The sequence below is a fragment of the Perna viridis genome, chromosome 6 (genome assembly GCF_037379345.1).
Source record: "Perna viridis isolate PV_CMFRI_1.1 ecotype Kerala chromosome 6, ASM3737934v1, whole genome shotgun sequence".
NCBI classification, from domain to species: domain Eukaryota; kingdom Metazoa; phylum Mollusca; class Bivalvia; order Mytilida; family Mytilidae; genus Perna; species Perna viridis.
The window spans coordinates 49925428-49933166 of record NC_142450.1 but is presented as its reverse complement, the minus strand read 5'-3'; positions in this window follow the sequence as shown (position 1 = coordinate 49933166).

Genomic DNA, 7739 nt, shown 5'->3' with positions numbered 1-7739 from the left:
AAGAACTTGAGATAAAGGATACGACAGACACTGTGAAGTCAGACTCATATCTTGACCTACACTTAGAAATCGATGGTAAAGAAAAAGTATTGACCAAACTTTACGACAAACTTGGTGATTTTTCATTCAGAATTGTCGACTTTCCTTTCATCTGTGGCCACATCCCTTCAGCACCTGAATATGGAGTGTTCATATCACAATGTTCATATACGTTATGTCAGAGCTTGCCGAAACTACACAGACTTTTTGTATCTTAGAACTTTAACAAATAGGCTTCTGGAACAGGGTTATGTTGCTACAAGATTGAAGTCATCACTACAGAATTTTTATGGTCGTCATCATAAACTCGTGGATTATTATGGTGTATCCATCTGCACCATGAAAACTAATTTATTCAACGGGTCATAGTTTTCCTTTCCTCGTTTGTCTACCCCGGACTTGACTTTTTATGAGCAACTCGATGGGTGTTTCTAGAAATGCAGAAGACGCTTACCCTACCGGTGCACCTGGTCCATGTTCCCAGTTTTTGGTGGAGTCCGAGTTGTTCATTTGCTTTTGTTGCTTTGTATGTATGATTTTAGTTACTTTATGTTCTTTGTTGTGTATGTCTGTTTTCCATGTCTAGTCTTTGTCCCTGGATTACATTCTTTTGATTACGGCTATAAACTTGGTTAGCACTTTTCTATAAATTATTAAAAGCAGAACCCCCCCCCCCCCCAAAAAAAAAAAAAACAAAAAAAAAAAAAATATTTTGCTTTTTTTCTATATGTATCAAATATACAACAAATAGAATGAAATTCACAAAGGGTCTAAGCACTACATTCAGATCAGAATGAGCAGTTAAACAAGAGGATATTCTTAAACCCTTACTTTTTAATACCTTTATGGATGATATAGCCAAAGAATTAAGAAAACATAACTGTGATCCTGTAAAAATTGGTAGTACCTGTGTCAACAAAAACCCTATCAAATATACCTGCACATTACATGGCCATACACTAGAAGATGTCGATAAAGCTAAATACCCAATCTGACCTTAAATGACACAGTCACGTGAACAACATATGCAATAAAGCCACCAATATATTAAGCTTCCGAAAAAAGAAATCTAAGCATCAGTTCCAACAAGGTAAAGGAGCAGGCATATAAATCGCTAGTCAGGCCATCACTGGAATATGCCTGCTCTATTTGTGATCCATACACTACAGATGATATAAACAAAGAGAAAGGTGTGCAGCTAGGTTTGTGACAAACAGGTACCACAATACATCTAGTGTCTCCAACATGATACAACATTTAAATTGGAGAAGCCTAGCTCATAGAAGATCAATTTATACAAAATCAGTTATTACCTAGTTGCCATCACTAAAACTGACCGGTCAATTCCACCTCTCAGACCATCCCGAAACATACTTTCATTATCCTTCCAAATTCCTCAGTGTCGGTTTCAAGTCCGACAACAATCTTTCTTTCCAAGAACCATCAAATTATGGAGCAGTATACCAATGAACATTGTTATGACTAACCCAGTCGAGTCATTCAAAACAGCCATTTTAGTCCATGGGCTGGGAGGGTCCACCGTGCACCCCCTACACACACACACACTCATTAACTTCATGGTGATTTTTAGGTGCCTTTATACCTCCCATTACCGAATCAATTTGTCGCAAAAGAATATTCTTGGATTTTCTTTTTTAGTATAAGCCTATATTTAAACCCCACTGGGCCAAAAGGCCCAGATTTTTGCGACTCAATTGTATGAGCGTCTAAGTCTCCTGGGATAACACATGTTAACAAACTAAACAAATACAGGTATCATCGTGTAGCCTAATGTCTCAGCTTTACAATAATACAAGAAAATTTGCGGTAACACTTAGCGTGATGGGCTAAAATGACAAAAATGCACCCCTACCCCGCCGAAAAATCGCTTAAATTGACATATTTTTCAATGTCAAAAGCCCTAGAGTTTTAATGCTTCAGTACAAGGTGACTTATGTGGTTTTTTCTGTTTAGTATTATCACAATTTATACTTCTGGTTTTTTTTTGGTGAATTTTGGCGATTTTCGTAGTGAGAATTTATCATAAAAGAGAAAAATGGGATTTTCGATTTTTCGGTCAAAAGTAACGTAAATTCGACTCTACAAGTAATTGGACGACTAAAACGTCTCAAATTTGGTATCATTCGATAGATAATTTAATTTTCTACATAAATAAACCACGAAAAACTTTTTTTTGGATAAATTCTAACTACGAAAATCGCAAAAATTCACCAAAAGAATCCCAGAAGTATAAATTGTGATAATTCTAAACAGAAAATCAGCCATTTCATACTGAAGCATTAATACTCTCGGGCTTTTGACATTGAAAAATATGGTCAATTTCAGCGATTTTTCGGCGAAGTAGGGGCACTTTTTTTTCATTAGCCAAAAAGGGTAGCCAAAAAATACAAAAATGCTTCAGTTTATTTTTTGGTGACAAAAAGATTCGTAAATGGGAGGTATAAGGGTACCTGAAAATCATATTTTGGTTGATGAGTGGGGGTCGCACGGGGGGTTATCTCAGCCTACGTACTATATATTACAGGTAAAATATCAAAGTTGGATAAATGAGATCAAAGGTAATTAATAACAAAGGATTCTTAATTAAAGGTTGGGTTAGGTGACTACTGAAATATGACTACTCTCCAATAAAGCCTGGATATTTTTTCCGTTTTTTTAAATTTTTGTTTCTTTTCTTAGATTTTGTTTTGTACTTTTAATACATGAGAGTAATAATTTTGTATGATAAAATATTGCGCTGTTTTTATTTATATATTCATTTTATGGTTAAGTTGTTTTTTTTTTTCATTTGTTCAGGAACTCCAATATTGTGATCTTGGTTAAGTACCGTTTCTTCTTTTTTATATTGACGAGGTTTCATATTTTGTTTTTCTCTAGGTAATTCTAATGATAATATTTCTACCTTGTTTAATTAACAATTCAACAATTGCGAATTCAACAATCTCGAAATATTATCATTGAAGCCTCAAAAAATTTATTTCTTTCAAAATGATTTGGTGGCTTATGCGTAAAAAAATGCAGTCCTACAAGAAAAAAAACGGCAAAGTTTACCTGATTATATTTGTGTGTTGGGGGGGGGGGGCGTTTTCTTGTAGGACTGCATTTTTCTACAATTTATTACTTTCGAGATGATTGGGTGGCTTATGCGTAAAAAAATGCAGCCCTACAAGAAAAAAGAAAAAAAAACAAACACAAACACAAAGTTTTCTTGTTTTGTTTTTTGTTTTTTGTTTTTGTTTTTTGTTATTGTTTTTTTTTTTCCTCTCTTTCTGTTTTTGTAGGACTGCATTTTTCTACGATTTATTTCTTTACTGCGCATATAAATACTTTATTTCTGTTAAACCTATGTAGAAATATTGGTGTACAGATATACCTGCATATTTTACAATATTAATGTACAGTTGTTTAGGAACAAAGATTGAAGTACAAATAGCCAACAGACAAAAAAGTAAGAAATATAAATACAGTGAGGAACAAAGTTTGAAGTATAAATAACAAAGTAACAAAAAAGTAAGAGAGATAAATACAAAGTAGCATATAAAAAGAGGGATAAAATCAGGTTGATGAGTAAATGGCTAAATGAGAGAATCCATTTTCTAATTGATAATTCTGATAAATTGACATAATTTGCGGAGTGTAGACATTTTTGTGGTGTTCATTAGTTTATTGAACTTTAAAACAGCGAAATTCACTAAAAACTTCTTATCTTTATATATTATTCTTTCCATCATGAAGGACCTGCATTTTAGTTTATAATGATATTCATCACCTATATCTCCATTCCCGAAACAAGGGTAGATTCTGTTATCTCTTGATACGTTTTTTTTTCTATCTCCCACTTTCAACAGGAAGTTTATAATTTATGAGTCGGTATTTACATCACGTTGCAATATCTTTATCATTAAGTATATCAAAATATTTTTCGACACCATGATCTTTTTTGAATATTCGGTAATTTAATGTTTTAGCACCATTATCAATATTTGAATACCATCTTTGGATGAATTGGTCATAAATAGTTTTTTCAGCAGTGCTTTTTAGCCATTTACCATTGTAGACAAATTGATAGAGGCATATGTAATGCAGGCCACATTCATTCAAAATGTTTTCAATACCTTGAAGCCAAAATGACGAAAAAGATGTCGTGTTTGTTAGGTTTATTATCAACCTATAAGTAATGGTACTTAATTTTTATCAGGACCGTTTAAGAGTTTCACCCAAAAAGAAAGCATTCTTACTTTAATATTAAAGACTAAAGGAGTCTTCCTAGTTCCCCATAAACAATGGAGCTAGGCGTTGTTGATTTAACACGGAATAGAAGTTTACAAAACTTCAAATGGATTTTTTTCTATAATTTCATTGTTACCAAAGCCCTAAATTTCACAACCATGCAGTAAGATTGGCTTGACAAATAAACAGATCCAGCTGGCATTTAATTGAAAGATTATGGACTCGCCCTTTTTTCAGTAGACTCTACATGGCTTTATTTGCCTTTTCAGCTAAATGATGTTTGTATGTTTTAAAGTTTCCACTCTTCAAAAAATGTACACCCAGGTAATTAAAGGCGTTTACGATTTCTACAGCAGAGTTGTTGTAGACATAATTCATATTTTTTATTTGTCTTTTTCGCGGAAAAAAAAAAAATATTTTTTTTTATTTTTCCACATTAACTCTTGATTTCCATGTGTTACAGTACTCTTTAAATTTGTTCAGTGAGTACTGCAGATCACTTGCCGATTCAGCCATAATGACAGTGTCGTCAGCATATAAAATGACAAACAGTTTTAAAAAATAATTCTAATTCCTTTTTAATTGCACTAGTTATTGTATTTAAGCTCATAATATTTCTCTCGCTAAGAAAGTTATCGAGATCATTCAAAAAATAAAGAAAATAAAAAGGGGACATATTTTCACCCTGACGCACTCCTACTTCGCATGGGAAATAGTCTGATTTCTGACCATCATAATTTATACGAAATTTGATGTTTTGATACATATTATGTATAGCTTGAAACACTTTCCCGTTTATATTATTAAGTATCATTTTTGCCAAAGAGCGTCTCTCTTTACGGTATCAAACGCCTTTTGGAAATCTACGAATGCACAATATTCTTTTTCTTAAACTTAAGAACTTCAAATAGAGAACGAAAAAAACATATTGTCATCGGTGGAATATCCTTCACGGAATCCACATTGGTTTTCCTTGATCAAGAAAGATTCATCCGAAAAACTATTTAGCCTATTATTCAGTACAGACGTGAAGAGTTTTCCAAAACAGCTCACTATAGTTATTGGTCGACAGTTTTTTGGATTATATTTATCTCCTTTGTTTTCATAAAAGGGTTTTATAGTTCCCACTAGCCACGACTCTGGGATTTTACCTGTTTCAAATACTAAGTTATAAGTATTTTTCATACACATCAATAAATTTATCTAAAGTGGCCTTAATATATTCGTTAATTGTACCGTCATCGGCACATGCTTTATTAATCTTTATTATTTTTACAATATTTGTATATTTCTTCCTTCCTTATTGGCATATTTGTTTTCTCATTTATGTTTTCAAAATTATTATCTTTTGAAAAGATCTTTCATCAGTACCACTAAACTTATCAGAATTTAAATCTTTAAAAAATCAAACAGTTCCGTGCTGTCAATATCGGGCTGGTTACAAGAGTCTCGTTCGTTAAGGATTTTCCAGAACTCCTTTTGGTCTCCGTATCATAAGTTATCCATACGGTTTCCAAGGATCTTCTATATTCGGCTTGTGCCTTATTTAGAACACTTTTACAGTTCTTTTCGGCTTTTATCAGTAGTTTGCGGATGTTATCTGACTTTTCTTTATTTTGCTTTAGTTTTCTGAACTCTTTTCTTGGAAGAGTAATCAAGGGAACCAAGGTTATAGCGGTAATCAAAAGAATGTAATCCAGGGACAAAGACCAGACATGGAAAACAGACACACACAACAAAGAACATAAAGTAACTAAAATCATACATACAAAGTAACAAAAGTAAATGAGCAATGGAGCTTTACATTCATTATTAAACCAATGTTTATTTTTTAAGATTGCATAGAAATAATTTCTTTCGTTTTCAACTTTAATTTGTTAAGTTCCAAAAGTTTTATAAGCTGATTTATAGAAAACCTCTGCAATCTTATCTGACACAGAATTAACACAATATTGATCAGCTTCTGTGTTGTCCTCGAATTCTTTGAGAAGTAAATTTATTTCTTCGCTATCTGTATTGTCTAAAAAGACACTGCTCAATTCATTTTTCCATTTATTTACCTTTGTTTTACTAATCTTGTTTAAGAGTAACCAAGGGAACCAAGGTTAAAGCGGTAATCAAAAGAATGTAATCCAGGACAAAGACTAGACATGGAAAACAGACATACACAACAAAGAACACAAAGTAACTAAAATCATACATACGAAGTAACAAAAGCAAATGAGCAACTCGGACTCCACTTAAAACTGGGAGCATGGACCAGGTTCACCGGTAGAGTAAGCGTCCTCTGCTTTTCTAGAAACACTCGCCGAGTTGCTCATAAAAAGTCAAGTCCGGGGTAGACGAAATAGGGGGGTTACATTAGATCTTACTATTTTACCATTTTGAGAAGCATTTAGATTTACATACAAAAGACAATGGACATCAGAATATAGCGAGGAAAAATCTGATACTTCAAAATCTATCAGATACTTCAAAAGAAATAAGTTGCATATGCAGTAGTCAACGACGCTTGCATTCCGACACCTAAGTTTACCCGTACTGTCGCTTTTTGACCTACCGTTTAAAATAAATAAATCATTTCCTTTGCATAATTCCAACAATTGGTTTCCGAATCTATTTTTACCCCTATCTATACTTATTCTTTTTCTCGGTAAATTGAATCGATCTAACTCACATACTTCATTAATGTTAACGCCATCATTTTCATCTCCCCTTTCGCTTTCTTCTATAAACATATAATCCTTATCTGACGGCATTAAAGTCACCTATTATCATTATATTCTTAAAATTATAATATATATATATATATATATATATATATATATATATATATATATATATATATATATATATATATATATATATATATATATATATATATATATATATATATATTCATTTTGTATTTCACTTATTGAGCTATCTGAGGAGTACGAAGCATATTCTGGGGGTATGTATAAAATGCCTAATATAATGTCTTCTCCCAGGGGAAGCAAATTTGAGATTCTACACCAGAGAATAAATTTACAAGGAGTGTTAATCACTTCAATGGATTCATGAAGGTTGCTTTTATAACATAAAGCTATTCCGCCGGACTTTCCTTTTAAACTTACCTGTTTTCTATTTTTCAAAATAAAATTATACCCTTTCAATTTTATATCATCTAGATCATCAATTTTTGTTTCAGTAAAACATGTAATATCGTTATCCTATATCAGTTCAGCAAATTCAGGATATTTAAGTTTGGTATTTACACACAACATGTTCAGATACGATTGAATCTGTGGACAGTTTACTTTATTTTGTTGGATTCTTTCGGATGTTTCTATATTCTTGTGGTTTCCGTTCCACTGGGTGTACATGTAGTGTCGGAATCAGTTGAGTCCAACCTATTACACTGGCGCTTGTATGGTCGAGGTGGTACTGGTGGGTATTTACCACTTAGT